At 44.3% G+C, this 22371-nt stretch overlaps 1 protein-coding gene across 3 annotated transcripts in view; it reads right to left on the reverse strand.

Moving 5' to 3' along the window:
• Nucleotides 1-3568: 3568 nt before the first annotated feature.
• Nucleotides 3569-22371, reverse strand: part of LOC137341578 (potassium voltage-gated channel subfamily A member 1-like) — a 71262-nt gene continuing 52459 nt past the window's right edge. For all 3 annotated transcript variants that reach the window (XM_068004796.1, XM_068004794.1, XM_068004793.1), the window contains one exon: nucleotides 3569-4318. The gene's annotated coding sequence lies outside the window, so the exon portion shown is untranslated. The remainder of the gene's footprint in view (nucleotides 4319-22371) is intronic.

The following is a 22371-nucleotide window of genomic DNA, read 5'->3' on the forward strand; positions in this document are numbered from 1 at the left end:
CTATGAAAACACACGAGTTATCCTATCCATGCAAGAATGGAAAAATTCTGACCTTATTACTGGAACAAGACTTCCGAAGTGACTTTTTACACAGCTGAGTGATTACTCAAGAGTAGTAATCAAGGGTGATTAATTTTTTTTAATTAGAGTGCAAATGTTATGTGAATCATTTTCAAAGGTGAGAGGATGACATAGCTAAGGGATGAATCTTTTTTTGCCTTTCCGTAGAGTAGCATTAGACATTCCCAAGCTAGGCATAGCACAGGTTGGATGCAAAGCAGAGCTTTGGCAATACTGTCCTGATAACATGAAGATAAAATTCCACACCATAGCTCTGGTAGAGCCCCCAGAGAAACAATGGAGGTCCAGTTATCCCAGGTCCCAGCCATGTCTGTCAGTTTCCTCATTGACTTGTGAGTGGTGGAACTTCCATCCAACCCTTCCAAAGCAAGTGACTGGCAGATAGTGGGGACACCTGCCGTTTGTGTGGCAACTGATATGGCGAGTGAGTGGAGGTGCATCAGCCTCCACAATGGTGCATGTGGGCCCCAATATCTCTCTGTCTGTTTATCTTCAACTCTTTGCTTCCCTCTGCCTCTGTATAGTTCTGGGATACTTTTTCTGGTTTCTTTATGTTTGTCTCTGAATCTTTCTCTTTTTCTCTGTAACTCTGTCCTTGTATGCCTGTCTCTCTTGTATATGCCCCACTCTCATGCGTATACATGTGTATACCTGACACAAATACCTGTCTGTTTTTGCCCATATGTCTTCCTTGCTTTTTTAGTAGATTACACCCAAAACATTAACCTGTCTTTTCTCTTTACAAATGCTAGCAGGCTGCTGTGTATTTCTGATATGTTCTGTTTTTATTTTAGATTCTTAGCATTTGGACTTTTTTCTTTTCTCTTTCCTTTCTTTCATTGTGTATGCTTCTTATGCATTTTCTTCATTTGCTGTCTCAGTGTGTGTTTTTTCTTAATTTGAATTTGTTTGCCTTTTCTTTCTTGAGGGACAAATCATGTCTTGGGAATACTCGGCAATCGTGAAGACATCAATCGAGCAGCTGTACACTTACGCAGAGGGTGGAAGAAATCATGACTGCGCACACACGTGCCTCTGAAGGGTGAAAACAGCGCACTGAGGGGAATGGAGCTCACTCATGTACTGATCAAATGCAGAAGGTGCAAAAACATGGCCACTGAAAGAACTTGCATTTTGTTCAGGATGTAATTTATTTTTTATATAAATGCAAATTTTTTGAGGTTCAGTGAAGTGTTCTGCAGTGAACTGTGTGAGTTTTTGATTGGTTGCTTTTTAGTGAATGTGAAATGTGAGTCAATTAGCATGTGTTGCACCTTATGAATACTCTGATTGAGGGGAGTGGTGGTTTGGCGCCTGAGGGGGAAAGGGGTGTAGATTGGGAGTTTGAGAGAGGGGGAGTGGTAGATTGAGGTCTGTGAGGGGGGGAGTGATAGATTGGGGTCTGTGAGAGGGGGAGTGGCAGATTGGGAGTTTGAGAGAGGGGGGAGTGGTAGATTGGGAGTTTGAGAGAGGGGGGAGTGGTAGATTGGGGTCTGTGAGAAGGGGAGTGGTAGATTGGATGCCAACAGATAAATAGGAGAGAGACCATATTCCACAACTCACTGGGATTAATTTTAACCGCACTTCCCTGCAGGAATGATGCAGGGAAGGGGTTACATTTTGCCTTGGCCACTTACTGGCTCAAGGCGACACCATTCATGGCCAATCACATTTTACCTTTATCGAGTTTGAAGTTGGCCGAGACTCCCGCTGCAGGCAGGCTGGGGCTTAATTTAAATTGACGCCTTGACGCGATTTTTACGACTCGGGGTGGGAGGCGCGCCGGGTGACAAACTCACCAGAAGAACCTGGCAGAATGCAGCAGAAAAGGCCATGGTAAATAACATTTTTTAATCTACAGTAGGATTCTTTGGGAAGCAGGAATAGCAGGAGTGCTCCTCTGGGTCCTGGAAGGAAACCTTGGGCCTCCCCTGCTCCGGCCCTCCTTCCTCCCTACATCGGCATCTATTTGGGAAACCTCCCACCAGCACTTACCTTGTGCCGGATCCCAACCCCAATTCCTGCTCTAGCCCACCATTCTCACTGGCTTGATGTCATTCTCACCGGCCTCAGGCAGGAGGTTGGTTTAAAATATTAAAATGGGGTCCGGTGGTTAAAATTGGCCGGACCTGGCTTCCTACAGAACACCCTGGTACCCCCATTTCACTCCCCCCATACATCGATTCCACCCTCCCATTTAAACACTCCCACTCTGTATAATGCCACAGAAGAAACACTGATAATGGCCCAGATTCTGCTGGAGCGGGGCGTTGCACGGCTTAACGTACCAGCCCTAACTTTCTGCGGCGTGTTTAATTCGTTTTAACAGCGCAAATGCAGTTATGGTGATGTTTATAAAACAACTGAGCTTCAGCCTTAGGGTTTGTGACATCTTTGGAGCTGCTTCATTTAATCACTATCTACCGCAGGCTATTTCTCATACTTCTTTAAAAATAAAAAAAAATCCCCTTTCACATAAAATGACATTGAACAGTTTTGCAGAATCCATGGGCATGATTTTTACCTGGAGCCAGGAACTCAGCGGGTGGGTAGATACTCGCGTGGGAAACCTGGAACTGAGTTGAGTGCGTCCAATTCTGCGACCGCGACTCAATTCAAGGTAATTATTTTTGCTTCCAGGTTTTCCATGCAACAGCCAGCCAGATTGAGAGGCTGGTTGCTTGTCGGGAGGGAAAGCAGTCAGGAATAGGAGGTGGGGGTGGGGGGAGAGATCGTGGGCCGTGGAGGACATCGGTGGTGGGGGGGGGGGTTTCTGATGCCATCTAGGACAGTGGGAGGGGCGGTCTCGGCCATCGGGAAGGACTCAGCCATCAAGGGGGAGGGTATCGGCCATCGGGGGGGGGGGGGGGCGGGTGGTCAGCCAATTGCGGGGGTCTGATCATGGCAGGTAAGGTACTTTTTACAATGTTCCTCATTATTCAAAGTAATGCAAATGATCAAATATTCTATGCCTATTCAAACATTTCTCCAATATTCCTCCTTATAATATTCAGCATCATTGGACATATCATACAAAATGTGCATATTTGGAAATCTTCACAGAACATTTTTTAAGGTTAACAAAGAATAACTCTTGCTACAATATCCTTAGCTTTACCCATTTGGAAATCAAGACCATAAATTGCTAATTTGAGCAAATGAGCATTTCAAATAAAACACTGGTTGGTAATTATATAATTTCTTTTTAAATTTAAAAGTTTGTTGAAAAGGTGATTTTGCATTTCATATCTATTTCTATTGTGATTTCAGCAACAAGTTGACAATATTTTAGCACAGTGAACAGTCTATGTACACAGACAACTACTAACTAGTTTCCTTTATATTATAGTCATTTGCTATTAATATAGAGAAATAAAAAAGATATTTCTATGGAACACAGAGTTAACAATTGACAAAACAAAAGGTATTCCACGCTACATCAAGCCTCCTGGATCATTTAAAAGATAATTTATTTCAAAACATACACAAACAGGTCCAATCTCTTAAGGATAATGCAAGGCTCAAAACAATCAATCACCAATGATGTCTGCAAAGTGAATTTTTAGTCTCACAGTTTATGGTTACCATAATGACAATATCTGTATATATTTTGCATAAGTTGCAAATCTTTTACCTACTTCTGTTTTAACATTTATCTTCAGCATCGTTCCACCAACAGTTTCTAGTGTTTTGTGTAATGTAGAAGAGGGTTTTCCACTGCTTGGCATTTCCTTTACATTGTGTCATTCAGTTTATGATTCTTCCTATGGATTCAGCATGCCAAAATCCTAATACTAGAGTTTCTGTCACCTCTGAGACAATGCAACGATGAGAGACAGCAGCAGAATTGCAAGCGAAGGTTATTGGCCCAGTACACGTCCGCATTCTTTTGCATTTTCTTCAGCATTGAATGGATGACAGACGTCCGGACTTCTTCTGATTTTCTGAGATCTGAGATGATCACATTTCAGGGATTCATTATACATTATTTCTATAGGGTCCATTGTAATTGGTCCAATAGTGCATTTGCAGCTGGCATCTACAACTTCCATGAAGAAGTTACTGCTTGGAATCTGCTGGATCACAAATGATTTATGGCAGCCTTCACAGTTGATTGCTCCTGTAGTTTCCTTTCTAGCTCGTTCAAACAAAAAGGCTGGATATTCAGTGTCACATGGCTGGAGGACTTGCTTAGGTCTCTCTGTTCATGGATTCGGACCTTCTCGCCTCCTTTTCACTGGCGAGATTGAGAAGCCATGGGAAACATGTGCAGGTAAAATAAAATTTGTTTCATACATAGAATCAACAAAAAATTAAGTACCTCAACTATTACAATAAGGTTGTAAAAGTTCAATATTTCCTGAACTATTCTCAAATATGAGTAACAGTGCAACCGAGGTTATTTCACGTCTTATTTGGCAGCTATAAGCTGAATCCAACCCCTGGTTTCCAGTGTAAACTCAAGGAATTTTGCACTCTCATGCTGTTCCCAGTTTATAGTAAACCTTTAGAGGCAATCATCATTAGATTCATTACATTTCCAGTTACACTGTCACATCTATTCCAGTCTGCCAAGGTGACCCATTTCCTGCTCTCTCGACCCTATTCCCACCAAACTGCTGACCACCCAATTTCCCTTCCTGTCCCCCATGCTAGCTGATGTTGCAAATGGCAGAGTTCTCAGAGGATTTAGAGCTGGAGGAGGTTACAGAGATAAGGAGGGGCGAGGCCATGGGGGAATTTGAACATGAGGATGAGAATTCCAAAATCGAGGCATTGGTGGACCAGGAGCCAATGTAGGTCAGCGAGCACAGAGGTGATGGTTGGATGGGACTTGGTGCGTGTTAGGATACAGGCAGCAGAGCTTTGGATGAGCTCAAGTTCATGGAGGATGCAAGGCGGGAGACCGGTCAGGAGAGTATTAGAATAGTCGAGTCTGGAGGTAACAATGCATGGATGAGGGTTTCAGCAGCAAATGTGCTGAAGCAGGGATGGAGATGGGCGATATTATGGAGGTGGAAGTAGGCGCTTTTTGTGATAGAGAGGATACTTCCTTGGTCTGAAGGGTTTGGGGAAGCCCGGGAGTAACCCAAAGAGGATAACAGCAGTAGATAGGGCATTTCTTTCCTTGCCCAGCAGCATCTTTGAGCCTTGGGACTTTCTGGCTGCTTGCTTTACAGTCGCAGCTAAAAAGCCCTGAGGCCGGTGGCCAGGACTGCAGCTGCCTTTCTGTTTCTGCCTCTGGTTCCCAGTGCAAGGCCTGGTCAGCGGACAGGTTGCTCGGGGGATGGACCTGGGCCGTGCACGAGGCGGGGCGAGGAAAATCGGCAAGAAAAATCATCCAACATTAAACACAATGGAGAAATAGACAGAGAGTTAACGAGATAGACAGAGAAATCAAAGTGTGGAGAAAAGAAATAGATAGAGAGAGGAACATAGAGAGAAATAGATAAAGAGAGGGCAATAGATAAAAGTAGACACACAGTTAGAGACAGAAATCTGGGGACAGAAAGAATGAAAGAGAGATAGATAAAGAGATAGACACATAGAAAGAGAAATAGATGAATAGAAAGGCGGGTAGAATGAAAAGAGAGATAGTTAGAGAGACTAAGATAGAGATAGAGAGAAAGAAATAGCAGAAATAGATAGAGATGGAAAAATAAATATTGAAAGAGAGACAGATAAGTAGATAGAGTAAAAAATAAAGATAGTTGAAGAGATATTTAGAAATAGATAGAGATAGAGCGATTGATAGGTTGATAGATTAAATAGGGAAAGAAAAATAGCTAGAGGAGATATAGGTTAATGTGGAAAAAGAGATAAAGGTCAAGAGACAAATAGATAGATAAAGATAGATGGAGAGATGGATAGATAAAGAGACTGATAGATAGAATACATGGATGGAGAGAGGTAGTTGTAGAATTATGGCTGATACACAGAGAGCAATAAGGTTGTACTATACTCATTTACTTTCAGTGTTCAGATGATATTGTAAACCACAGCAGCAAAGCTTAGGTATATATCATATTAAGCAAAGGATTAAGTTACAGGTTGTATGCATTCTACATATATATGTGCGGGCCAGAGTGTCTGTCGGGGTGTGTATGTGTGTCGGTGTGTGGGTGTGTAAATGTCACTAGATGCTGCTAGTGACTGTTCAAAGCAGAGCTGTGTGCACACTGACTGCAGGCTGTGAGAGGCTACTGTGATGTCATCATTGCAGATTGCAATCACATGATTCCCAGGAGGCGTTAAACATATGCTGCAGTGCTACAACACAATTAGAGAAGAGTTAAGAAGCTGGTACATTGTTAGGTAGAAATTAATGTTCAGCTGACACAGTAACAAAAATGCGTACTTTAGGGGATGAAGAGATTTACCGAAATGTCTCAGATAATCTCTGGTGTGAAGAAGCAATTGCATTAAGATCTAATTTGAATTCACATTTTTTCTGTAGTGAATGACAGATTTGAGCCAATTGGAATGTTCTGCATCCTATGGTTTGAAACAGCTGCCATCATACAGGCTGCGAACACCAATTTTGCTGGCATTTTCCCATTAATATGTTTTCAGCAAACGGAAAATTTGCTTCTCCCAATTTTCTCCCCTCCTTTCCTGAAGGTAATGACTCGTTCTGGGGTACGGTTCCAACACCCCTCCTGTACCTTGCCCAGGTATCATTCCTCATGTGTGAGCCTAAATAGTGAGCATAACCTGGAGATTTGATTGTGGGACAACAGGAGAGCTTGATTCTGTTCCACCCAGTGGGCACACACATGCCCTGTCCAACAGGAGTTACCAGATAGTGACCAGGAGTGGGAATCTTGGTTGATTTTATCCCTCCCTACCCCAGGGGCACTGAAACCAGTTGCAGCACTCCTACTGCTGCCCGAGCTGAGAACAGGCAACTCATTACAAAGCAGGAATCAAAACTGGAATCCTGTGGTCTTTATAGTTATTACTACACTGGGCAGTACCTTTACCCACTAGGCCACTGGTGAAGCCTTCCAAAAAAAAAAGTTTGTATGACACCATGTGAGAGGAGTATCTAACATCCAGTGATGTTACTTTCTTAAGACTGTATGTGAATCTACCCACACATTGGTCTTATATTTGGCACAAAATGTGGGAAAATATGTCACAATTTGAAAATTTCTTATGGTGTGGGAAAATTTTTGACGTCTGTAGGCTGCAAAGCATTTCAGATGGTAGTCAATGGAGAGAAAAATCAGGCAGCGTATATAATGGGTGGCCGATCCACTGCCACCCATTTTGCACCCCCGTGAAGTGGAATTTTACCCCCGTGATCTCAATAGTTCACTGTCATAAACTGGATAAATAATGATTTGGATATTTTATATTTAATACAGTTTGATTCATGTTAAACATATGGTTATTTCAAATATTGATTGCCATTATATTTAATAAATGGTTTAATATACATTATTTAATTAGTTATATTAATTTGGAATTACATTATAGTTCATGGCTTGTACTGTTTCACAGAGAGGTGCACGTCAACTTGACTTCAGTGTTGCAGATTGTATTCTTGGAGAATTCACTTTGTGTTCAATATTCAAGGGCAATGCCATAAGAGATTGATGTGAGTGTGCGCGTGCATGTTATTCCCAATTCATACTTGGTGCACTAGTCCCCTCTGAAATTTGTGTCCCTTTATGCGCAGTGATGCTCCAAGCTTTGGAGCAAGGCAGCGCGCCTGACTGCGTGCGACCAGTATAAGCTAATTGATGGAACTGAGACAATGCGATTTAAAGCGGCAACATTGTGCTGGGCTGGTTAGTATAACAAGGGCACACAACTGTGGAGCGCTTTTACCTGACTTAGCTGAAGGTGCATTTTTGAAGACGTCACAAAGTGTGCTGATTTTAGTGCTATTGGATACCACTGGGCAGTATCACACCACATAGCAAATACATGTAGCAGCACATTCGAGCACAACAGGTCAGCAGGCTGCTTATATCAGTTTGATACCATGTAGTTTGCCTGGAGCCAGCTTTTCAACCCCTTGCAGGAGCGTTTCTGCACCAAAGATGAAATACCAACCAATGTACATTTTTAAACAAATGTTTGTTTCCAAGCCCACTATGAATTAGGATAAATTCACTTACTTGCACCCCCAGTGGTGAGTGAGACTCAGAGAACTGGCACAGTAGTGCTGGGAGTGCAGAATCGGTGAGTTATCCTATTGTACGCTTTTGGATATTTCTCCTTTCCACCTCATAAAATGTGTTATTCTTGATTTGCAGGAAATTGTTCTTGCAGATGGTATGTAACAGAAAAGATGTGTGTTTTGAAAGCTGAAAAGGCCACTCTACTCAAAGAGTTACACTGGAACCTAAAACTGAGAGCTTTTGTGATAATGCATTTCACCATTTACAAGGTGTACTTTCATTTCAAGCAACACCTAATTTGGAACATATTTGAATTGATAGTTGTGATGTAAACAAGGCTCCAAACTATGTTGCTTCACAATCTGTCTACTGAAAACTATTTTAGTCTCAAGAATTTACTTTAATATATACTCAGACATTTTCTTACACAATCCCCCAAATTATTATTTGACAGTGGTGAAAATAAAATTAATAAACATGTGCAAAAATAGCATTCACGATCCAGGCTGTGCGCTGCACTTTCGAAATATAGTTTTGTGGCCAATGCAGAAAGCAGCTAAATTAGCTCAGAAAACTTTGCATTTCTCAACTCACCGACAAAGGTAGAGCAAATGAAAATGAGTAAAGTTATCACACAGAGTTACTAAAATTAGACATGGAAATAATGGGCTCGATTTTCGCACCCCCGAACAGATGCGTTCGTGGCAGGGGTCTGCGAAAATCGGGGATTCCCGGGGCGGGTCCGGAGCCCGGCTTCAACCCGCCCACTTCCAGGTACCCCAGTGATGCGCTGACATGCGCGTGCAGCCCCCGCATGTGGGACTCCTGCCGGCAATTAAAGCCGGCTGGGTGCCACTTAAAGTAATTATTTAGGTATTTCAGGTCCTTTAGAGACCTGATTAACATAATATTTTAGGAGGGGTGGAATTTTGCAAACAACTGGGACTGTTTCCTGTACTGGGGGAAACACTCCCAGTTCAAATGGACATGTTGCAGCCATCAGCCTGTGGCAGCTGCAAAGGTCCATTTGACAGGTGGGGGTGGGGAGACCCTCACTCATTGCAGGAGGCCACTCTGTCACTTTGGACAAAGTTTGGCCTCCACCACCCTCCTCCTAACAATAAAATTCACAAATTTGCACACTTACCCCAGTGTCCAGATACATTTACCTATCTTGTGGACCCCCTCAAATGTACATCTTCCAGATGGGGGCCGCCACAGCTGCAGTCATGACCTCCTCGGAGGACGAATAGCATCACCAGCCTCACCGGCCACGCCGTCCACCTCTGACATGTGGAGCCCACAACACAGTGCTGTGACACATCCACCTGCACAGCAGGAGGGAGGGCAACCGCAGAGAGAGATGCGTCGCAGAAGGCACTATCCTCGCCACAGGGTCCACAGACCGAGGCTCAGCTTCCTGGACCTCTCTGAGCAGCAGTGCACACGGAGGCTCAGAGTCACTCAACATGTAGTCGTGGACATCTGCAGCCTTCTTCATGCCGAGTTGCTCCCGGCTGGCCCGAGCACCATCTTCTTACCTGTCGCTGTCAAAGTCACCACTGCCCTCAACAACTTCTTCTCCGCATCCTTCCAGGGTACCACCGGGGACATCGCCGACGTCTCTCAGTCGTCTGCACAAAAGAGCCCTGCAAATACACCTACACCCACTCTGCAGTGACACAATGGGTGGCATCAGTTGTGGGTCTTCATAGTGATCCTCAGGAAAGGGCATTATTGCACAAACCAGACAAGATTCGCAAAGACGTGGCAGTAGTGGTGCCAATATAATATGTGATGTGAGTTGGTCAGAAATTAAATGTAAGTAAAAACCATGAAAAACCCTCAAACACCCTTGTGCATCCCCTTCATGCTCATGACACGTTTGCCTTACGCTGGCTACTGCACATATATGATGCATGCCCTGTGGCTGCAGCACAGGTAGTGGCAGGTTGAGTGAGGCTGACCGTGAAAGAGATGCATGAGAGGGTGAGTATGAGAGAGAGCCATGAGATTGTATGAGGATTGGGTTGAGTGGTAGTGGCGGGATGAGTACTGGCGAGGTGAGTAAGTGCAGGTAAGATGAGGATGAGCTTTAGTGGGTGTGAGTAGTGATGTGATAGAGTAGTGTTGGCAGTGCAGAAGGAGATGTGGGGTGGGGACGGTGATGTGGCAGACGGAGTGTAGGGGAATGAGTAAGTGTACTTACTTCGGCTGATCTACTTAGGTGATTGAAGCGCCTCCTGCACTGTAAGCAGATGGGCGATATGTTGGTGGTGCTGGCAACCTCCTCTGCCACCTCGAGCCAGGCCTTCTTGGTGGCAGAGGCAGGCCGCTTCCTCCCACCCGCCGGGGGGGAAGATCTCTGTCCTGTCCCTCCTCCTCACCCCATCCAATAATACCTGGAGTGAGGCATCATTAAACCTGGGAGCAGCCTTCCCCCTGGGCTGCTCCATGCTGTAATTTTTCCTATTTCCTGCAGCATCAGTCAGTGGAGGTCTGCCCCTTTAAATAGAGCTCCTCCAGCTGACAGTCTATGCTGCGCATGCACAGTCCGCCCACTGCGCAGCTTACCAGTGCGAAACCCGGAAGCACAGGTAGGTGGCTCCAATTAGCCTGCGATTGCGTGCGCAGCACTCCGATTTCACTGGGTGCATTACCCACGCGCCCAGTCGACTCCCCGCTGCGAACCCGCTGCCCTCCTAATATCAGGCCCAATATTTCTGCATTTTCTTTGTATAAATGCACAGAGGTGTGTCAATAATATATTGCACTGTCAAGAATGGTTGTGGACAAGCAGCTAACAGAAGGAGAAGGCTCCATGAACATCCCCATCCTCAACCATGGTGGAGCTCAGCACATGAATGCAAGCGGCAAGGCTGAAGTGTTTGCAAGCGTCTTTGGCCAAATGCGTCAAGTGGATGATCCTATTCAGCCTCCTCCTGAGGTCCCCACTGCCAAAGACACCAGTGTCCAGCCAAATGGGTTCACTCCATGTGACATTAAGAAGTAGCTGAGTGCATTGGACGTAGCAAACGCTGTGGGCCCTGATAATATTCCAGCTGTTGTGCTGAAGACATGTTCACCAGAGGTAGCCGGTCCCCCAGCCAAGCTGTTTTAGTTCAGCTATTACACTGGCATCTACCCGACAATGTGGAAGATTGCTTACGTAGGTCCTAACTATGATAGTGGGGACCTCGAGAGGAGGCTAAGTAGAATCATCCAATCATCAATTTTGGGTGAACGCTTGCAAACACTTCAGCCTTGTCTCTTGCACTTACGTGCTGGGCTCCTCCACGGTTGAGGGTGGGGATATTCATGGAGCCTCCTCCTTCGATTAGTTGCCTGTTTGTCCACCAGCATTCTCAACAGGATGCGATAGGGCTACAGAACAAATCTAACCTGGCCAACTAGCGCTCTATCCTCCAAATTATCAGGAAAGTGATGGAAGGAGTCATCAATAGTACCATCAAGCAACACCTACTCACCAATAACCTGCTCAGCAAGATTAGTTTGGGTTTCATCAGAGCCATGTGGCTCCAGACCACTTTGCATCCTTAATGCATACATGGAGGCAAGAGCTGAATGTCAGAGGAGAGGTGAGAGTAGCTGTCCTCGACGTCGAGGCAGCACTCAACTGAGTATGGCACCAAGGAGTCCAAGCAAATCTGAAGTTAATGGGAGCCAAATGGAAGTCCCTCCAATGGCTAGAGTCATACTTGATATAAAGGAAGAAGGCTGTGGTTGTCAAGAGGCCGGTAATCACAGCTCCTCGACATTACTGCAAGAGTTCCTCAGGGAAACCACCTTCTCACAGCAACTATCCTCAGTCCAACCATCATCAGCTGGTTCATTAATGACCTTCCCATCATCATAAGGTCAAGAGTGGGGCTGTCTGCTGATGATTTCACAACTCCTCTGATAATGAAGCAGGCATGCCAACCTATAATAGGACCAGGATAACATCCAAACTCAGGCTGACAATGACAGGTAAAATTAACGGCACAGAAGTGCCAGTTAATGGCCATCTCAATAAAGAGAAAGCCCAACCACCTCCCCATGATGGCACTTAATGGCACAATCATCGCCGAGTTCCCCACCATCAACATCCTGGGGGTCACCATTGACCAGACGCTGAACTAGTCATGGCATATCAACACTATGACTATATGAGCAGGGCAGAGGCTAGGCAGTCTGCAATGAGCGACTCATCTCCTCACCCCTCAAAGTCTTTCCACCATCTACAAGGCTCTTCAGGAGTATGATGAAATATTCAATACTCGCCTAGATTGCTGCAGCTGCCATTTAAATTGCAGTCATGGCCTTTAAGAGCTGCAGCTGGAAAGATATTTGGTTACTCATTGAGGAGTCCTCAGCAAAATATCCAATCAAAGCGAGGAGTTAAACTTGCATATTAAATTAGGGCTGACGCCAGAAGATCCAGCAGGTCTAAAAATGTGCAGTACATAAAGTTATCTGTGCACCATTCACACTCAGAAAAATCCAGCCTTATAGTTTTGATAAATCCCTCCATGGCCTCACCCCTCCCTATCTCTGTAACCTCCTCCAGCCACACAAACCTTCAGTGATCTCTGTGTTCCTCCAATTCTGGCCTCTTGTGCATTCCCAACTTCTTTTGCCCCACCATTGATGGCCGTGCCTTTAGCTGTCTAAGCTCTAAGCTCTGGAATTCCCTCCCTAAACCTCTCTGCCTCTCTCTCCTCCTTTAAGACCCTCCTTAAAACTTACCTCTTTGACCAAGCTTATAGTCACCAATTCTAATGTTTCCATCTTTGGCTCAGTGTCAATTTTTAGCTGATTACACTCCTGTGAAGCACTTTGGGACTTTTTTACTACCTTAAAAGCGCTAAATAAATGCAAGTTGTTATTGTTGATTGGCTGACTGTTGATACTGGATTCAGAAAAGATGCAAATTCTGTGTACAACGTGTAATAAAATCATAAAACCCATTCTTTAAAAATGCTAAACCTATCACAAAGAAGAATTTCTCCCCCACTATTAGCAAACAATGCCAGTTAAAGAGGACGGCTCCTTTTTCCAATTTTCCTTTGATTGCCTCTTTCAGGGAAGAATGAAGAACTAAAATCCCTGTAACATCAGGATACTGTGACATCTACGTCATTTTCATACAATTTATATATTCATATGTTGCATGGAAAGGGAAAATAATGAAGAGAAGAGAGATTTTTCACCTCACCAGATTCCTGCACTGCTTATTCGGATCATGCATAAACACAAATACGCAAACTTCTATGAAGAAAAATCTGTGCACGACAAGGTTTCATCTTGATGTTACTACTATCAATTCACTGTCAGATCATCACTCAGCACAACAGTCTCCATTGTTCAAATTACTGTCCAGCCACCATTCGAAGAATTTGAAATCACCATTATGGACAAGCAATTTTATTTCCCCAATGATAATAAAAGGTTCTTTATTGTCAAAATCCAATAGCAACAAAAGCAGTGTTGGGTAAAATTAATTGGCACTTCTGCCTTTTAATCTCATGTCTTTCTTTCTCTATCTCTGTTCCCTTCACTCCCTTTGTGACAGACACTAAATCTTTTGTTACATTGAAATATATTTTCTTCGTAGGATGATTTGTAGTTTAGACTATGATCATCCAAGACTGCAAACATTATTTGTTTAGATCAGTGTAACGGCCAATAACCAAGGGCAACCATAAGCACCTGCATATTTTGAGTTCCCAGGGTGTGTTACAGAAAGAATTACAATAGTACACAGCCACAGATAAAGTAAGGTTCTGTGCGCCTGACATTGGCGCGGCAGATTTTATAGTAGCACATATGTATCAACAATTTACAGGATGCTGCGGCTTGCATTATTTACTATAATGAGCTGACATGAAAGAATAAATGTAGATTTTACAAATGGATGTTCTTGGTGGGGAGCCTCAGCCAGTGGGAGCGCATATTGGGAAGCTGCTCCCAAAAAACTGTGGGTAGCACAGCTGCAATTTTCCAGTATTTGCTCCCAGTGCGGGGGGCTCCCTGCCAGGACTATGCATTCATAAAATCCACCCTATAGAATTTTCAGAAAAGAACAGATAGTAGAAATGATAACTGTTGTAACTTTGATAAGAAATTGACTATTAAAAAGCCATTCCAATGTATGAGTGTGGGGTAATTTTAGACACAAGTGCAGGTAACAGAATCTGCCCTGTAGTGTTATAAGGCTAACTCCAACCCACACTCCATCCCATCACTAAAATTCAAATAGTTATCACTTGGTTTTGTGTATAAAATAATATAAAATGGTGAATGTAAGCCCCTTGTAGTCAAACATAAGATTACACAGGATGTTTTCAGCAAATTACCAGGACACATCAGTAGCCATACTGAATTGCTGTGTGACCATTGACGTAGCACTTTACAATGGTAAATGGTGACATGAAAGTTTGATCAAAAATTGTGACAACAGGAAGTAAGGTTTGTGGACAGGAAATGTGCACTCAATAGATAGATTGTAGAATATATTTTTTTTGTTTTCTAACTATTCTTTTATACAACATTCACAATGGTGCAGTATCAGTTTTTTTTTCAGATTGACTTGACCATTTTAAACAAATTGTCGGATCACTGAATTTGAAAAAATATTCTGTTACACCACTGACAATCTGTTATCCTCAGTTTGGTACCGTCTCTCCCACCTTGGGCAATGACCAATCCAAATGACGAAAAGTAACATCTTCATCCCTTTCCAAATATTACAAGTGGCCTTTGGCAAGGTCACATGGAACTGCAAAGTATGTCTTTCTCAGGGTCACTGCACAAAATTCATTAACGTAATTGTTATACTGTCAAATCAAAAACTTTCTCAGGGTCACTGCACAAAATTCATTAATGTATTTGTTACACTGTCAGATCAAAAACTTAGTTATATTTGGGCACTACAAAGTTCTTGTAATAGAATAACATTTATTTAGTCTGGACCTATGGGCAAAGCCTTGTCATAAAAGTGCACCAACCTTTTGGGAAATATTTCACCTTAACAATTACTTTCAGTGATGGGCATTGGTATTGAAAATGTAGACCCTTTGGCACATCCAGAAGGAAATTTTCTACTGGAGTTACAGTGGCTCCCCAGTATAATTCCAGTTGGCTGGGCATGGGTAATTCTTTAGGATCCACTCTGCTGGCTACATGTTTTCACCCACCACTTCCAGAATATATCGGGCCCTGTTTGGGCAGATCCAACCCACATCTCCCAGGGGTGACCAGGCGACATAGACTACAAATGCCCAATCAGAGGCTGAAGTATGCAAAGGGCATGCAAAAGATGGGCATTCATCATCCGACGCATCTCCAGTCATTTGCACCCTTGCAACGCTGTTATGAAAGCTTCCATGTTGCTAGTGTTCAGTGTTGCTATGGTGTCCAGAGAGGGAAGATTTGAATTTTAACGGGTTCACAGGGAGCTGATTCATTACAGGGCAATCAATTCAACTCCTAAACCCTGCAAAATTTAAGTAAAAAACCCCTTTCAACGTGCTCGAGCTGTGTTAGAGTATGCTGGCCTCTATTCGCTGTGGCAAGTGTCCAAGACCCGCTGGAACTATTTTCTATTTCTGTACTACTCCCTGGCTAGCTCCCCAACCAGGGTGAGAATCTAGCCGAGAGCTTGCCTAAAACATAATAATTATGCTGACCCTTGGTTTAACGCCTCATCTGAAAGACAACGCCTCCGACAATGCAGCATCCTCTCACTATTAGTGAAGTATAGTCTTTGTGCAATGAAATACGCTTTTTTCTCCTCATTCAACATGCTTGTTAACAAAGCTGCACCTCTTGCAAATTTAGCATTTGCACATTTGATTTGTGAAAGTTCACAGGGCTTATCTCATTAATATAAAAATGAAGGGATAATGATGTACTGATTGTATCATTCCTTTTTCCCATCCAGGATTTGTAATATTGTATCAGCAGTGAAGAAATGATTTTACAAGAAGCCATCTTTGTTTCCTAAAACTGAGGCAAAAGAATTTTCAAAAATGAATTTAAAATATATTATTAGCACACATATAAACCAAATTTACACTGCGTTATTGATGCTGTAGATTAAATATGACAAAAGGAAACTAGCCCAAACAGAATTCTACAGCACCATCAAAAATAATCAAATGTTAAAACTAAGACTTGATCTTTTCAGAAATAACATAGGACATTTATTCTATCACAAGCTTCTGGAAATGGGCTTGCTGTGAGTGGTGAGGCATCTGTACCCTATCAATTATTGTCTAATTTTGACAATTGAGTCAACCTACACATTTATAAAATAGCTGAATAAGTTCATATTTGCTACATAGCCTCCAGTATTACCACCAGTACCATGTTCCTCCAGTAGGGGACATCACTTTAACATATCTGGGATATATACTAAACAACATTACAGACCAGACTGCATACAATGCAATAATATATAAAATGGATTCCAGGTGTAAACATTTGATAATGTTTGTGCGTTCATGATTTACAAAATTCACCTGTTTAGGTTTAGGACATGTTCTGTGATAACTGCAAGATGGTGCTACAAAAAACTCTTTGGAGGTCATTTTAACCCACCCCGCGTGGCGGGAAACTGACGCTGGATTGGATTGGCCGCCCGTTTTACACACGTCCGATTTTATTTTCCAAGGGTGGGGTGTAAAATGGCTAGCCTATCCGCCGGGCAGGTTAGGTTAAAATGACCGCCCCCCACCATATCTCTCATTTCTTCCAGAAACAAATCATTATCAAACTCACTGGAAAAGGTTAGGTTGTAACTATGGAAATCTGACAAGTCAGCCAGAATGATCTGTTGGACCATTTTCAAGATTGGCATCTCTGTATGTAGGAAAGAATGAGGCTGTTCAGCATATCCTTTAAGAATTGTAGAAACAGGCCCTAACCAGCTGTCATACCCATTAAACAGTATAGCCTAGGCCAATCCCAATGGTATCCCTCATTTGAGGATACAAAGTAAATATCTATAAGATGAAAGAGGTAAAATGGAGGAAGAAAAACAAAGCATTTAAAGAAAGGGAAACATCTTAAAAATAGCAAAAGAGGGTAGGGTAGAAACCAAGAGCACATTTTCCGGTTGTCAGGAGAGTTCCCGCCACCACAGAATGGATGTGAGGGCCATGAAATCAAGAGGACATTTATATCAACAAATCACATAGTGCTTCATATTCAGACCAGTCTAAAATGTTGTTACACCTGCTATGTGAAATGTTAATTTTCTTATTTAAATTCGTGATAACTACATTATAATGAGGCTTAGTGCAATTTTCCAATTTCCTCATGGGGAATTTGCTGAGGCTCAGCTCCCCATATAAAATGAGTGGTAAAGTTTGGCCACGTTCTAGCCTATCAGGAGGTTACTTGCTAAAGGTTGAACTGCATGATTTTTTAGACGTGCATTATTGACTGTTTCACTTTTGTTTCAGTTTCAATAGCTGAATTTCCAACTGCAATTGAGGGTTCTGTTCTGTTTGCAGGATTCTTTTGATCGGTACAATCAAAAATTGGAATATGGGAATTTCGATGGGTGTTCATTTCTATTTGAGTTTTTGAGGGGGATAAAGAAGAGGATGAAAGGAGGAATGTGAGATAGGTTTGCCTACAACAGAGGTGCACCCTCCTGTGCCAGCTTGAAATGTGTGAGGCTCAGATTCACCGGGTGGGGGGGTGGAAATAGCAGATTTGTGCTGCCTTCTGGAATCCAGCCTGCAGACAACCTCAGCACAGGGACAGCACTGCCAATGACAGTGAAAACCACCACCTTACTCAACCTTTATGTTCGGTTAAGAGAAATTTCTTTACATAGAGTTGTTGGAGAGTGGAATCCTTTGCACAGGGAGCGAGTGAGGCAGAGATCATTGCACCTTTTAAATGAAAATTGGACAAATATTTGAACCAGAGGAAGATACGGAGCTATGAGGTAAGTGTGGAGCAATAGGATTAGTTTTGGATTGCTCTAGCCAGCACCGACACAATGGTCCCAATGGCCTCATTGTGTGCTGTAGACTTCTATGACTCTGCGGCTCATTCCATGTTACCAGAAGGGACATTAGCAACATCAGTCACTCGGCAGAGCAGAGGTATTTTTCACCAGAGCAAATACCTTCATTACTTTTGTCATGAAAAATTGCAGATGTCTCAGAAGATATCCCTTTTTCAACCAGGTTAAAAAATGTTGATGAAATGAACAGACTACAAGCTGATCTAGATACATTGGGGGAATAGGCCGATTTATGGTAGATGTCCTTCAATGTAGATAAATGCCATGATGCATTTGGGGTAGGGTAATTCCAGACACACGTATACCATGCAGGGTTACCTGATTAAGGTTGTGGATCAGGAAAAGAACCTGGGGGTCATAGTAAGTCAAATGTTGATGGTCCCCAACCAATGTCACATAGAGAAAATGAATAGGATGTTAGAGTGTATAACTAGGACAGTTGTAGAGTGTGTAGAGCATATCTGGTTGTGTAGATACTGTTTGGATGTGGGGCAGATGTCTGTATGTGTGGGGGATGTGTGAGTGTATGAGGGATGTCTTGATGTTTGTGGGTTGTCCAGATGTGTGAGTATGCCTGGATGTGTGGCAGATGTCGGGATGTGTGGAATATCTGAGTGTGTGGAAAATGTCTGAGTGTACGGAAAAAGTCTAGATGTGTGGGGATATCTAGGCGTGTGTGGGGATATCTAGGTGCGTGGGGGATATCTAGGTGCGTGGGGGATATCTAGGTGCGTGGGGGATATCTAGGTGCGTGGGGGATATCCAGGTGTGTGGAGATATGTAAGTATGTGGGTATATCTAGGTGTGTGGGGATATCTAGGTGTGTGCGTATATGTAGGTGTGTGGGGGATATCTAGGTATGTGGGGATATGTAAGTGTGTGGGGGATATCTAGGTATGTGGGGATATGTAAGTGTGTGGGGATATGTAAGTGTGTGGGGATATCTAGGTGTGTGGGAGACATCTAGATTTGTTGGGATATAGACGTGTCTGGATATCTAGGTGCGTGGGGATATCTAGGTGTGTGGGGGACATCTAGATGTGTGGGGATATGTAGATGTGTGGGGATATCTAGGTGCGTGGGAATATCTAGGTATGTGGGAGATATCTAGGTATGTGGGCATATCTAGGTATGTGAGGGATATATAGGCGTGTGGGGCTATCTGGATGTGTGGGGATATCCAGGTGTGTGGGGGATATCTAGATGTGTGGGGGATATTAAGGTATGTGGGGAATATCTAGGTGTGTGGGGGTTATCTAGGTGTGTGGGGGGTATCTAGGTGTGTGGGGGGTATCTAGGTGTGTGGGGGGTATCTAGGTGTGTGGGGGGTATCTAGGTGTGTGGGGGGTATCTAGGTGTGTGGGGAATATATAGGTGTGTGGGGGATATCTAGTTATGTGGGGGATATCTAGGTGTGTGGGGGATATCTACGTGTGTGGGGGATATCTACGTGTGTGGGGGATATCCAGGTGTGTGGGGGATATCCAGGTGTGTGGGGGATATCCAGGTGTGTGGGGGATATTAAGGTATGTGGGGAATATCTAGGTGTGTGGGGGGTATCTGAGTGTGTGGCAGATATCTAGGTGTGTGGGGGATATCCGAGTATGTGGGGGATATATAGGTGTGTGGGGGATATCTGAATATGTGGGGGATATCTAGGTGTGTGGGGACTATCTAGGTGTGTGGGGACTATCTAGGTGTGTGGGGACTATCTAGGTGTGTGGGGACTATCTAGGTGTGTGGAGGCTATCTAGGTGTGTGGGGGGGTATCTAGATGTGTGGGGGATATCCGCGTGTGTGGGGGATATCTAGGTGTGTGGGGTGTATCTAGGTGTGTGGGGTGTATCTAGGTGTGTGGGGTGTATCCAGGTGTGTGTGGGGGGGGGTATCTAGGTGTTTGGGGGATATCTAGGTGTGTGGGGGGGGATCTAGGTGTGTGGGGGGGAATCTAGGTGTGTGGGGGGATCTAGGTGTGTGGGGGGATCTAGGTGTGTGGGGGATATCCAGGTGTGTGGGGGATATCCAGGTGTGTGTGGGACATATCTAGGTGTATGGGTGGTATCTAGGTGTGTGGGGGATATCTAGGTGTGTGTGGGGGATATCTGAATGTGTGGGGGATATCTAGATGTGTGGGGATATTAAGGTATGTGGGGAATATCTAGGTGTGTGGGGGGTATCTAGGTGTGTGGGGGGTATCTAGGTGTGTGGGGGGTATCTAGGTGTGTGGGGGGTATCCGAGTGTGTGGCAGATATCTAGGTGTGCCGGGAATATCCGAGTGTGTGGGGGATATCTAAGTGTGTGTGGTGTATCTAGATGTGTGGGGAATATCCAGCTGTGTGGGGGGGGGCGGGGTATCTAGGTTTGTTGGGAGGGGGTATCTAGGTTTGTGGGGGGTATCTAGGTATGTGGGGGGGATCTAGGTGTGTGGGGGATATCTGGGTGTGTGGGGGATATCCAGGTGTGTGGGCGGTAACTAGGTGTGTGGGGGATATCCGCGTGTGTGGGGGGGATATATAGGTGTGTGGGGGATATATAGGTGTGTGGGGGATATCTGAGTGTGTGGGGGATATCTGAGTGTGTGGGGGATATATAGGTGTGTGGGGGATATCAAGGTGTGTGTGGGGGATATATAGGTGTGTGGGGGATATCAAGGTGTGTGTGGGGGATATCTAGGTGTGTGTGGGGGATATCTAGGTGTGTGTGGGGGATATCTAGGTGTGTGTGGGGGATATCCGAGTGTGTGGGGGATATCCGAGTGTGTGGGGGATATCCGAGTGTGTGGGGGATATCCGAGTGTGTGGGGGATATCCGAGTGTGTGGGGGATATCCGAGTGTGTGGGGGATATCCGAGTGTGTGGGGGATATCCGAGTGTGTGGGGGATATCCGAGTGTGTGGGGGATATCCGAGTGTGTGGGGGATATCCGAGTGTGTGGGGGATATCCGAGTGTGTGGGGGATATCCGAGTGTGTGGGTGGTGTCTGTGTATCGGCGATGGCTGAGTCATAAAAGACAGGCTGGCACCTCCAGAGCCCCAGGCTGAGCCTGTGCAGTATCTGTTCCAAGTGACATATATCGCACAGGTGTTTCATCCACTTGATCGTTTTGCACTTCACTATGCTGGGGGGAGGGGGAAGTGCATCCTCTTGCAGCTGCAGTGATGGGAGCATATCTTTTCTAGTGATTGCCTGGGGTTAATTCTGTTACCTAACAGATAATAGCTCATCAAGTTCACTTGATATTTTATTTTAAATCTGAACAAAACATACTTTAAAAATAGGAAATGCTGGTGTCAGGATCGTCTGTTCAACTTACCACCAACATTACTCAGTGAGGCAGGAATGAAACTCAAAAGTCCGATTTTACCTCAGGGTGCGAGTTAGGCAGGCGGGGCTCGAGCTGGGCAGCACGAGGCCTGTGAGATTTTAACTCCGGGGCCTCATCTGCATAATCTCAGTCAGTCTCCTGCCCAAAACCGGGGGGGGGGGAACAGCAGCTGGCCGGCAGGCGGGAGTGCAATGGTAAGTTGAAGGGAGGGGGTTCTGGAGGGTCTCATGATCGAGGGAGGTGGGAAGCCCGGGGCAGGGTATCTGTATATTTAAAGAAGGACTCCATTGGTTTCCAGCAGGTGTCCTTCCCTCAGAAGAGCAGGATAAAATGGGAACCTGTGGGCATAGAGAAGGACCTCAATGGGTAAATCCCACAGGCGATTTTAACTGCGCACCCGCCTGATTTCCGCCAGGTGGGTAGGGTTAAAAATGCCCCTGATGTGTTGTAACCTGTGTAGCAGAGAGACTTAGAACATAAAATGTCTGGCAACATTATTCGTAGTCTATACAACAGGAGGAGGCCATTTGGCCCATCCTGCCTGTGCCGGCTCTTTGAAAGAGCTATCCAATTAGTCTCATTCCCCTGCTCTTTCCCCATAGCCCTGTAATTTTTTTCCCTTCAAGTATTTCTCCAATTTGCTTTTGAAAGTTACTGTTGAATCTGCTTTCACCACCCTTTCAGACAATGCATTCTGGATCATTTCAATTTGCTGCCTAAAAAAATATTTCCTCATGTCGCCTCTGGCTGTTTTGCTGATCAACTTAAATCTGTGACCCCTGCTTAC

Source organism: Heptranchias perlo, chromosome 24, assembly GCF_035084215.1.
Source record: "Heptranchias perlo isolate sHepPer1 chromosome 24, sHepPer1.hap1, whole genome shotgun sequence".
Lineage (NCBI taxonomy): Eukaryota > Metazoa > Chordata > Chondrichthyes > Hexanchiformes > Hexanchidae > Heptranchias > Heptranchias perlo.